This window comes from Lithobates pipiens, unplaced genomic scaffold (assembly GCF_037356315.1).
Source record: "Lithobates pipiens isolate NorthernLeopardFrog02 unplaced genomic scaffold, aLitPip1_a1.2 Scaffold_22, whole genome shotgun sequence".
Classification (NCBI taxonomy): Eukaryota; Metazoa; Chordata; class Amphibia; order Anura; family Ranidae; genus Lithobates; species Lithobates pipiens.
In genome coordinates this window covers 267,065,462-267,078,837 of record NW_027507784.1, presented here as the reverse complement: position 1 = coordinate 267,078,837, position 13,376 = coordinate 267,065,462, and positions in this window count along the sequence as shown.

The window sequence follows — 13,376 nt, the reverse complement described above, 5'->3', positions numbered from 1 at the left end:
ATGTGTGGCAGGCGACGTGGCAAGTGACAATCTGCAATGTGTGGCAGGATACATTTCAAGTGACAATCCGCAATGTGTGGCAGGTGACGTGGCAAGTGGCAATCCGCAATGTGTGGAAGGCGACATGGCAAGTGACAATCCGCAATGTGTGGAAGGCGACGTGGCAAGTGACAATCAGCAATGTGTGGCAGGTGACGTGGCAAGTGACAATCAGCAATGTGTGGCAGGTGATGTGGCAAGTGACAATCCGCAATGTGTGGCAGGCTAAGTGGCAATCCGCATCTGGTGGCAGGCGACGTGGCAAGTGACAATCCGCAATGTGTGGCAGGCTGCGTGGCAAGTGGTAATCCGCAATGTGTGGCAGGCAACGTGGCAAGTGACAATCCGCAATTTGTGGCAGGCAACGTGGCAAGTGACAATCCGCAATGTGTGGCAGGTGACGTGGCAAGTAACAATCTGCATTTGGTGACAAGTGACGTGGCAAGTGACAATCTGCATTTGGTGGCAGGTGACATGGCAAATGACACCCTCAGGGCTCCCACTGATTCACATTATGGTGAGTTGAACCATTTAATTTTATATTACAAGGTATTAATAGAAATAATGCGCTTCAATCATCCTGACACCATAACAACCATGGTGCCGTAATGATTGAAGCGCCAATACCAGCCATTTCCCATATAAATTGCCCCCAAAAAAACATATTTTATAGCAGTGCCCCTCCCGAGACTGGACTCTGGATCCGCCCCTGGCCATAGTTAATGCCATAGTCATGACATTTTTATTCATCTTTATGCACTGGGATGTAGTTTTGCATGTTGCAACAAAAATGCAGCATGTCCTACTTTTTTTCAGCACACACCAACACAGCACATTTGTGTGAACTGAAATCACAGGACATAAGGCACATTTGCTTTTCTTTGTGTTGGGACTGTGTTGGGCAAGACTACCCATTGCAGCCTAACACACATGGTGTGAATGGTTTCTAAAACATTTTGCCCTGATAGATAGAGCTTTTATATAACAGACATCAATGAAGAATCTGCTCATCTGTACATGGCTTACTGAACAATATGATATACAGTATATAAATATATATATACTGTATATATATATATATGTATATATATATATATATATATACAGCATATACTGGTTCACAGAGTAAAGATATAAGCTGTGACAATGGCTGATTATCTCAGTCCATTTAAATACAGTTTTGTCCACATTATGCCATATCTCGGGCACAGAGCCAAAGGGAATTTGTAAAGTCCTGACTATTACAGAATATATGAGAGAAAAATACATTTTGGCATGAAAATATGTCAATCATATGTCCAGGGGCATTGCTAGGTCTACAAAAGATCTGGGGCTAGAGCCCATAGCAACGTAGTAAAGAAAGTCATACACTTGGACAGGCATACACATGTGTATACAGTACTATATGTGTGTGTGTATATATCCCCAGAGAGCCCCCCACTTACATCAGGGTTCCCAGAGAGCCCCCCTTACATTAGGGTCCCCAGAGAGCCTCCCCCTTAAAATCAGGGTCTCCAGAGAGCGTCAGGGTCCCCAGAGGGCACCCCTTCCCCTTGGGGACACCTGCAAAGACTCAGGGCTATGGGCCCCATATTCATGGCTATAGCCCCAATAGCTACCCCCTAGCAACGCCACTGCATATGTCCATGGAAGTAATAACTCCTTTAACAAATATTAATGGTTGACATGCTGGACGGGATAAAGATCATTTCCCATCAGTAGATAGAAAACCAACAGAAAAGAACAAAAGAAAAGAAAAAACAAAATATGTTAAAAAAAAACTCCAAGTCTAAATGTGATCTCACTCCATGTTGTATTAAATCTCATCTTATCAGTCCTTGTTGTTTGAGTTGATCTGTTGTTTAATCCTGACATTTTAAACTGAGTCTGAAGTTGTTGCCACCATCTGATTAGTAGTATGGCGTTGGTCCTGACCTAGTGGCTCAGAACGGGAGCGATTAGTAAAACGCTTGACTTGCAGTCAAGTCATCTTGAACAATCGATGCTGATTGATTGCCTTTCTTAATTTTTTGTAATTCATTAGCAACAATTATAAATTTCTGATCTTAAATAGCAGTTACATTGTCTATCAGATCTGCCAAATCAATTATGCTAAATACTTTTTATGCAAAGCCTATTTACCCCAGGAATATCAAACAAAAGCTTGCATTTTCGAGTTTCACAGGGAAGACTCATCATCAATATGTTTAATGGAATCTATTTCTGTTGATCTCTATAGTTTCTGAGACCTCATATTTTTAAATTACTTGCGATAACCATTTCTGTGGCATTTGCAGAAACAGTTGCCACTGGCCAAGCTACAGAAAACAAGTCTACACAGACATGTGCATACTCATAAAATCATCCTGATATACCAATGCATAATCTCTGAATGGGATACTAAGCTTTTGGTAACATCTTTTGTAATAGGTAAAACTAAAAGCTATTATGGTGAACCTGGAAACTATCCAATGCTTATTTGCGAATGTAACCATGACTGGTTTTGACTGATAACAGGTTTGTGTGTCAGGCTGGCCATCATGGCAGACAGAGGTTGTGTGTATGTAGGGGTGGGGGGTGCTGCCCATTACCTGAAGAGTGATCCTCTACAGTGAATCACTCCTCCCAGGTGAGTATGCAATAGGTGGTTTATAATTGCCACAGGTGGCTTTTCGTCACCTGAAGAGTGATTTTCTCCAGTGAATCACTTCTCCCAGGTGTATATTAATGAGTGGTAGTTATTCCCGTCACCTGAAGGGTGATTCCCCAATGGGTCACTCTTCTCAAATGGGTAATGAGTGATTCCCCAAGAGTGAGATAAAAGTCCTAGGGAATGTGCTCTCCTTGTGACCTATATTGGGTAGTGTACTATTGTTGCTCTTTACTTGTGCTTTTTGCAACCATATATCCAACACCCAGTCCTAAAATAAATGTGCAAAGAGTGCAAAACGTAGTGGTGATCTCATTAGATCATCTAAAACACCAAGGGGTTATTTATGAAAGGCAAATCCACTTTTCACTGAAAGTGCACTTGGAAGTGCAGTCGCTCTAAATCTAAGGGGTAGATCTGAAATGAGTGGAAGCTCTGCTGATTTTATCATCCAATCATGTGCAAGCTAAAATGCAGTTTTTTTTATTTTCCTTGCATGTCCCCCTCGGATCTAGAGTGACTTTACTTTCAAGTGCACTTGCAGTGCAAAGTGGATTTTCCTTTAGTAAATAAACCCCCAAATGTCATCTCTAATAATTCATCCCAAACCCTATATGATGCTTGTGAAAATTCCTCTATAATAAATTAATGAAAAATTGATTATCATAAAAAACATTTTAAATAAACAAAAGTCCACTGAAAAAAGTGTAAAAGAAAATGGAAAAGATGTAAAAGATAAATAAAATCAACATTAAAGTTCAATCTCAAGTAGTGCAAAAATAGCAAAATTGACTTGTGCCTGGGTTTAGCCACAGGTGTGCAATCAATCAAGGGATTTCCGTGACTTATATCTTTTCCATTTTTTGACTGGACTTTTATTAAATTTTTTTTATGATAATCAATTTTTTATTAGAGGAATTATTAAAGTGGTTGTAAACCCTGGTTAAAAAAAAAAACCCTGCAAGACAAAGGCATAATGAGCTAGCATGCATAGAATACTAGCTCATTATGAATTACTTACCTGAGAATGAAGCCCCCGCAGCCATCCTTGTCTCCCCCTCTGGCCAGCAACATCTCTCCCAGAGGTTACTTCCGGCACTGTGATTGGCCAGAGCTGCAACGACGTCACTCCCACGCATGTGCTTGGGAGCCACCGGTAACAGCACACAGACTGAAGCAATGGTGCATACATGCCATTGCTTCAGTATGCCCCAGTGCGTATGTGCAGAGGCGGCTCTTTAATTAGGCAAATTAGGCGATTGCCTTAGGCCTCGCCCACAGAAAGGGCCTCGCCATCGAGCGATTGCCTAATTTGCCTCTGAGGTCTTGTGCTGCACTGTCTGCTGCGGTGTGGAGTGTGGGACAGACTTTCAAGCGGCGGGGTGAGCGGGCGGCGGGCGCGCTGCACACAGCTGCAGACAGTGCAGAGTGAGCTCCGCGGCGGTGGATGAGGGGGGTGATAAGAGTATCGTATGTCTGTGTAATATGCTGCTGCATGGCTTAGGCTGCCTGCGTGTCCAATAGCAGCAGCGCCGTCCTCCGAGTTCTAGCCCTTCCTTCCCCTAACGGCGGCCCCATTGCATGCCGGGAATTGTAGTTCTCCCACAGAGCACAGGCACATAGACTTCAACATGGCCGTCTGGTGCCTGTGCTCTGCAGAGACTACATCTCCCAGATTGCACTGCAGGGCAGAGCTAGAACATCATGTGTTGCTTCTCCAACTGAGTCCTGCTACCCATTTGTCACCAAGGCGAGGAGCAGGATCGGGTACAGTTTATAACTATAATATATATATGTATATATATATATATATATATATATATATATATATATATATATATGAAAAACCTAACAACAATGCACCCCCACCAAATCTAAGAGTCCAAAGGCCATATTAACTTGCATTGACAAGACAGTTTTATTTTCACACATTCTAAAAATAACTTTTCATCTGCTTTACTGAGAATGCTTTACAGTGGCTGCGTTTGATGGCACAGTGGCTGCGTTTGATGGCACAGTGGCTGAGTTTGATGGGCACAGTGGCTGCGTTGATGGGCACAGTGGCTGAGTTTGATGGCACGGTGGCTGCTTTTGAGGGCACGGTGGCTGCTTTTGATGGCACGGTGGCTGCGTTTGATGGCACGGTGGCTGCGTTTGATGGCGCAGTGGCTGCTTTTGATGGCGCAGTGGCTGCGTTTGATGGCACAGTGGCTGCGTTTGATGGCGCAGTGGTTGCAATTGATGGGCACAGTGGCTGCGTTTGATGGCACAGTGGCTGCGTTTGATGGGCACAGTGACTGAGTTTGATGGCACGGTGGCTGCAATTGATGGGCACGGTGGCTGCGTTTGATGGCGCAGTGGCTGCGTTTGATGGCGCAGTGGCTGCGTTTGATGGCGCAGTGGCTGCGATTGATGGGCACGGTGGCTGCGTTTGATGGCGCAGTGGCTGCGTTTGATGGGCACAGTGGCCGAGTTTGATGGCACGGTGGCTGCTTTTGATGGCACGGTGGCTGCTTTTGATGGCACGGTGGCTGCGTTTGATGGCACGTGGCTGCTTTTGATGGCACGGTGGCTGCTTTTGATGGCACGGTGGCTGCTTTTGATGGCACGGTGGCTGCGTTTGATGGCGCGGTGGCTGCGTTTGATGGCGCGGTGGCTGCGTTTGATGGGCACAGTGGCTGAGTTTGATGGCACGGTGGCTGCGTTTGATGGCACGGTGGCTGCGTTTGATGGCACAGTGGCTGCGTTTGATGACACAGTGGCTGCGATTAATGGCACGGTGGCTGCTTTTGATGGCACAGTGGCTCCTGTATCATGGCACGGTGGCTCCTGTATCATTGTCCGCACACAGTCTCTGACCATCTCCTGCATCTTTGTGGCATGATTGTCTGTCAGCACCCTGTCAGTGGCTCCAACTTTTCATACCGTGTTAGCCAGGTAAGAGTTTTCTTGTCATTACCATAATAAAACCGTCTCCTGTATCATGACTAGGGTAGCCAGATAACTTACTTCCCCAACAATACATGTAAACTTTAACTGTTACCTTAAAATAAATACCCGGACACCTGTTTGGATGAAAATGGCCTCAACGGCCTTTATTTAAATAACAATAAAAAACTAAACTTTATTTTAAATATTTTAATAATACAAAACTTGTAACAACTTCCAGTTACCCAAAAGACCCTAAGTGCTTTTTGGCTGGTCCCTGACGACCCCTTATTATTTTTGAGCCTGTGATCCCCTCTTCGTCAGCATCTGTCCCCAGCCGCCAAACTTGCCTCGAGGACTCACTAACTGACCACAGACCCCCAACATATGTTAGCCATTAATCTGGACTGACACCAGCCCAAACACAATGACTCCATCTCTGGCATGGGTCCCAACCTTTTTCAAATGACCCATGCATTTCTACATATATATTTTCATATATATATATATAGCAATCGCCAAGGACCCAACGCCACCCCCATAACGACAACCCTACTAACCCCAACCACTATCCATTATTAGGGCGGGCGGGCGGGAACGTCTCTCCTCGCTTGCTGACCCCCAACTGCTGACTTGCTCCACCCTGGCACATGGACGAGGGACCCACACTCCTCCCCCCCTTGTGACCATCCACCAATGGGGTAAGTACGCCTGCATCCTAAACCACCCCCACGCTGCTCTTTCTTTAGCCCAGTAATTCCCTTGCACCCTGTCATGTATGTCCTGCGCTTCCTTTTTAATACAGCTCCGTACATGTCTTGACTAGGGTAGCCAGATAACTTACTTCCCCAACAATACATGTAAACTTTAACTGTTACCTTAAAATAAATAAGCGGACACCTGTTTGGATGAAAATGGCCTCAACGGCCTTTATTTAAATAACAATAAAAAACTAAACTTTATTTTAAATATTTTAATAATACAAAACTTGTAACAACTTCCAGTTACCCAAAAGACCCTAAGTGCTTTTTGGCTGGTCCCTGACGACCCCTTATTAATTTTGAGCCTGTGATCCCCTCTTCGTCAGCATCTGTCCCCAGCCGCCAAACTTGCCTCGAGTACTCACTAACTGACCACAGACCCCCAACATATGTTAGCCATTAATCTGGACTGACACCAGCCCAAACACAATGACTCCATCTCTGGCATGGGTCCCAACCTTTTTCAAATGACCCATGCATTTCTACATATATATTTTCATATATATATATAGCAATCGCCAAGGACCCAACACCACCGCGGAACAAGTGTGAAACCTTACACTTGTGACCGCCGCCACGCCAACAAAGCCCGGTGTACTCCATCTTCCAGCCCTAAGGCCCACAGATCAATGCCCACAGGGTTCAAATGAACCCCGTCGCCCCTCAAATACCTCCAGGTGTCCACCTCCAGCTCCCAATGACGAATGACCACCCCTCCATTCCGGGCCACAAACCTTCCCACCTCTTTGTTGACCTTAATCCTGGTTTTGTTCAGTTTTTCCCAGGATCGAGCCCCTCTCCACGACATGCGGGCCACTATATCCGACCACACCACCGTAATGTCCGGGAAAGTGGTACGGAGCCTCAAGAAATCCCACTGGATATCTTTGATCACTTGTCGCATAGGTCGGACCCCCAGATCATTGCCCCCAACATGGAGCACCAAAATATCCGGGGACCGATCCAAAGCAGCAAAACGATGTACCTCGGGGACCACTTTATGCCACATCATCCCCGGGATCCCAATCCACCTGACCGTGCCTTCCTCCCTGGCCACCCTGAGTTGTCTACCTTCAGGCCTGACATCCGCCCTCCTGGCCCCCCAAAAAACAAAAGAATGTCCCATTATACAAACGAGACATCTTGGGGGATCTGAAAAGAAAGGAAAACATTCAAACCCATCAACAACAGTAATATACAAATTAAACAAAAAAAAACAAATCAGCACAACAGTTGCGGCCTAACATATAACCGGTACCTATCCGATTCCCATCGACCAATCCTCTTAATGACTTCCGACGAAAGTCCCCATCTAGCTGCTTCAGTAGCCGCCCCTATCCTAAACGAGTGGGAAGCATACTCACCCGAAGGAAGACCAGCCGCCTCCAGACACTTCCGAAAAACCACAGAAAATTGGAACCTGGACAGGCAGGATCCATCCTTATGTACCAGCAATGCTCCCTCCCCCGGCGGGCGGAGTGCCAAAAACCGCTGCAGAGCCATAACTGGACAAAGCTGTTCCTCCACCCCTGGAAACAACTCCACCCAGGCCCCCCTGCCTTCCTGATCCATCTTCGACTTCCTAATCCAGATCCTCACCTTGCCTCCCAAGCATTGGACATCACTCCACCGCAGTCCACCGGCCACCCTCCTGGACGGCGAGACTAGCTCCCCAATCCAAAAAGCCCCAAAGAACGCCAGCACAAACGCCGCCCTAAACAGCACTACCTCGTAACCCGTGGAACATACCTCCCCCAACACTGACAGAACTGACCCCAGCACCGCAAAAGAAACAGGGCGCCTGGAGTCGCGTTTGTGGGAACCCCTTCTGTAACCCCGCAGAGCCCTGCGGACCAAAAATGTCTTTGTGACATCTACCCTACCTTCCATCTGAAACCAGAAGGCCAACGCAGCCATTTTCCATCCGATGGCTGCCCCGGACACCCCCCTGGCGTGATTAGCACATACAAAGATCAACACCAGCATCTCCATCCCTTCCGGGTCCCCCATACCTCCTACCTCATTCACCAGGACCAACCATTCCTGCCAAACTGTATGATAAGCCTTCCACGTTCCCGCGCTGAGAGACTGTCTGATCAATCCTGCGGCGACTCCAATGCAACCGTCCACAGCTCCTGCGGGCACAGTTCCCCTTCCTGATGTGCCTCCGGTGCCAATTTGCGAAACGTGTCCCACTGGAAACGAGACAAAGCATCCGCTAAACCATTGTCGACCCCAGGGATATGCACAGCATATATAAACGCATTTATGCGCAAACAGCAAAGCACCAAGCGTCGCAACAACCTTATCACCGGGGGAGAAGAGGCCGAGATGTCATTAATGGCCATAACCACCCCCATGTTGTCGCAATTGAATCGCACCTTCCTGTTCTCAAAGACCTCCCCCCACAACTCCACAGCTAAAATGATGGGGAACAACTCCAGCAAGACTAAGTTTTTGAGAAAACCCGCTTCCCTCCAACTCTCCGGCCACGGGCCCGCACTCCATCTACCCTGACAGTAAGCGCCATAGCCCCCCGACCCGGCCGCATCCGTGAACAGGACCAGATCAGCATTGCCGACCGGCCCAACCTGCCAAATGGCCTGCCCATTGAATTCTGCCAGAAAGGAATCCCAAATCTTCAAGTCCTCCTGTAACTCCCTCGTCAACCGCACAAAATGATTCGGCATGCGCACCCCCGCAGTAGCAGCCGCCAATCGTCTACAGAAAATACGCCCCATAGGGATAATCCTGCAAGCAAAATTCAATTTGCCTAGCAAGGACTGCACTTCCTTCAAGCGAAGCTTACGCTTGCCGCTGGCCCCACACACCTCCTGCCGCAACGCCACCAATTTGTCCTCTGACAATCTACACTCCATGGCCATCGAATCAATCGTGATGCCCAGGAAAACCAAGTCCGATTTTGGGCCCTCGGTCTTATCCGCCGCCAGGGGTATCCCAAATCTGTTCGCTAAATGTTGAACCGTCCCGAGTAAAATGCCGCAACAACGAGAATCCGGGGGGCCTATGCATAAAAAATCATCCAAATAGTGGATAATCGAACTCACCCCCGCAACCTCCCTAACTGCCCATTCAAAAAATGAGCTGAACTGTTCAAAATATGCGCAAGATATGGAACACCCCATCGGGAGACACCTGTCCACGAAGTACTCCCCCTGCCAGCAACAACCCAACAAACCCATGCTCTCGGGGTGTACCGGCAACAACCGAAAAGCCGATTCCACATCGGTTTTCGCCATAAGAGATCCCTTACCATATCTTCTAACCCACGCTACTGCCGCATCAAATGATGTATAGGTAACCGCACATGCCTGCGGGTCAATACCATCATTAACCGAGCCGCCCTTAGGGTAGGACAGATGATGAATCATCCTGTACTGACCCGATTCCTTTTTTGGAACAACACCCAATGGGGAAACAACTAAACCTGGCAGCGGAGGATCCACGAACGGGCCCGCCATCCTCCCCAACGCCACCTCCTTGGCCAATTTGGCCGACACCACCTCCTGATGGAGACGGGCCGACCTCAAGTTATCCGAGATCGGTGGCACTTCCCGCACCCTACTCGGAATCCTAAACCCCTCCCTAAAGCCAACCTCCAAATACTGCGCCGCCGCCCTGTCCGGATACCTACTTAGAAAAGGAAGCATCCTTACCAGACTCACCGGCATCATCCCTTTTTCCAGCGTTGTCCCCTGGCCGACCCTTGCCCTGCTTAAAGCAACGCAGGAAGGGGTGGCTCCCGCTGCAGCCTGAGCACTCGTGCTTGTATCTGCACGCTGAGCCGAAACGGCAAGTTCCTTCATTGAACTGCCAGCAGACCCCTTTCTTTTTAGGGGCCGGCGATCCCGCGGAGGAAGCGCCGCCGGCCCCCCCTGGAAAAAACTGCCCCGACCCCCTCGAAGATGTCATCAGCTTCATCCAAAGACTAATGTCTTTGTGATCCCATCTGATGGAGGGGCGAACAGCCTTCCGCTGACGAAACTGTTCGTCATACCGAAGCCATGCCAAACCCCCCTAAACCCTATGAGCCTCACTGATCGCCTCCAGATAGCAAAACAGTGCGGAGCAATGTTCCGGGGCCTTTTCCCCGATCACACTTGCAAAAATCGCAAACGCCTGCAACCAGTTTGCAAATGTGCGCGGAATTAACCTAGACCTCCTCTTCTCCTCTTCATCCTTTTTACTCTCATCCGGCTTCACCCGATCTAAATTAAATTTTTCCAAGGGGAGCAGGGACAAACTCGTCCTTCCAAATCTTTTCCCGCACCTCCTTCTTCAAGTGGGCCCCTAACGGGCCCTCAAAACACACGTATACCTCACAGCGCGCTGCATCCGCTAAACGCACCTTGTCCAAATCCTTGTCCCCCGCCTCAGATCCAGGCTTAGTACCCCCGGCGTCCTTGTCCGTCTGCGTCTCCGTCGTCACCGACACCTTCTGCGCTGTCCCCCCCCCACCAGACGGCCCCCCCACCACCGCAGGCGGAATAACCCACGGCGTCACCGGAGTCGGGGGCCTCACCTCCCCCCCGTCCAATCGCCGTAGCAGCTCCCTGAGGGACTCCCACAACCCCTGCGACCCCTCCCCCACCCCCTGCCCGGTCTGAGCACTGCCCTCCCCCACCCCCTCCCCCCCACAACTGCCACGCTCCCCCCCCCTGAGGCCCCCCAACCCGCCCCCACTCCCCCCCCGACAACCCTCCCCCACCCCACAAGACAATGCAGAATGTGAGCACTCACTAGGCTGTCCCAGGCGATTAGAACCTCCAGCCGCCCCACCGGATACTCCTGCAGCCTCCTGGGGATCTTCAGACAGCTCTCCCTCCTCACTGCTGCTGCCAGCCCGGTCCACCGATGGCTGATACTGCTGATGTCCTTCAGGTCCTCCTCCTCCCCTGGGCACCGCAGCGCTGGGCAGAGGAGAAAAGCTGGAATTCCTCAGAGTGCTCTGTTCAGGATTTAAATTTGGCGCCGAACCGGTGACGTCATCAAGCTGCGCCGCACTCCCGTCCACCGCACAGGCATTCCCCTGGCCAGCCCTCCCAGGACCACACTGAGCCTGGAGGCGGGGCCTCCCGAACGACGTGATGCACTGCCAGCAGCCAAGATGGCGACTCCACGAGGTAAGCCCCCAGCTGCCTCAACTCCCGCACTGGTGCCCGCTCGTCTGTGTCTCCCACGGCGGACTGCCCCCCCGACCGGAACATCGCCGGAGGCAGCAGCCGAACGAATCCGAGCCACGGAGGTGGCAGGAGGGGGTGGGGGCCCGCCGGCCCCCCGAACTTCCCCCCCCTGGGACTTTGCCGTGGACGGGGATTCCTTCCAGGCCCCCCGCTGGCTGGCCGGAGTGTCCGCTCGGCGGGGGGGCCTGAAGGGTCCCAGCTGGGGCTCCCATAACGGCGTCGAGTCCTGGGGGTATTGTCTGGGCTCAGGCGCTCCGGGGGTCTAGACCTCCGAGCACACAGCTGGACAGGCCCGGCTGTGGAAGGACCCTGTCCTACCCCCTGCAGCGTGGCAGCAATCTGGCCCTGAAGCCACTCCGTGCCATGCACCACCGCTGCTTCCCTAAGCTGCGCCCAAAGCTCTTGCAACCCACTCATCCTAACTAACCTCTCTCTATCTGCTTGCAGGACACAACGTCTCTCCTCGCTTGCTGACCCCCAACTGCTGACTTGCTCCACCCTGGCACATGGACGAGGGACCCACACTCCTCCCCCCCTTGTGACCATCCACCAATGGGGTAAGTACGCCTGCATCCTAAACCACCCCCACGCTGCTCTTTCTTTAGCCCAGTAATTCCCTTGCACCCTGTCATGTATGTCCTGCGCTTCCTTTTTAATACAGCTCCGTACATGTCTTTGTCTGCAAGTCTCTGACCGTCTCCTGTATCATTGTCTGCAAGTCTCTGACCGTCTCCTGTATCATTGTCCACACACAGTCTCTGACCATCTCCTGTATTATTGTCCGTACAGTCTCTGACCATCTCCTGTATCATTGTCCACACACAGTCTCTGACCATCTCCTGATTCATTGTCCACACACAGTCTCTGACCATCTCCTGATTCATTGTCCACACACAGTCTCTGACCATCTCTTGATTCATTGTCCACACACAGTCTCTGACCATCTCCTGTATTATTGTCCGTACAGTCTCTGACCATCTCCTGTATCATTGTCCACACACAGTCTCTGACCATCTCCTGTATTATTGTCCGTACAGTCTCTGACCATCTCCTGTATCATTGTCCACACACAGTCTCTGACCGTCTCCTGTATAATTGTCTGCATAGACTCTGACCATCTCCTGTATAATTGTCTGCATAGACTCTGACCGTCTCCTGTATAATTGTCTGCATAGACTCTGACCGTCTCCTGTATCATTGTCCACACACAGTCTCTGACCATCTCCTGTATTATTGTCTGTACAGTCTCTGACCATCTCCTGTATCATTGTCCACACACAGTCTCTGGCCATGTCCTGTATCATTGTCCACACACAGTCTCTGACCATCTCCTGATTCATTGTCCACACACAGTCTCTGACCATCTCCTGATTCATTGTCCACACACAGTCTCTGACCATCTCCTGTATCATTGTCCACACACAGTATCTGACCATCTCCTGTATTATTGTCCGTACAGTCTCTGACCATCTCCTGTATCATTGTCCACACACAGTCTCTGACCGTCTCCTGTATAATTGTCTGCATAGACTCTGACCATCTCCTGTATAATTGTCTGCATAGACTCTGACCGTCTCCTGTATAATTGTCTGCATAGACTCTGAGCGTCTCCTGTATCATTGTCTGCAAGTCTCTGACCGTCTCCTGTATCATTGTCCACACACAGTCTCTGACCATCTCCTGTATTATTGTCCGTACAGTCTCTGACCATCTCCTGTATTATTGTCCGTACAGTCTCTGACCATCTCCTGTATCATTGTCCACACACAGTCTCTGACCATCTCCTGTATCATT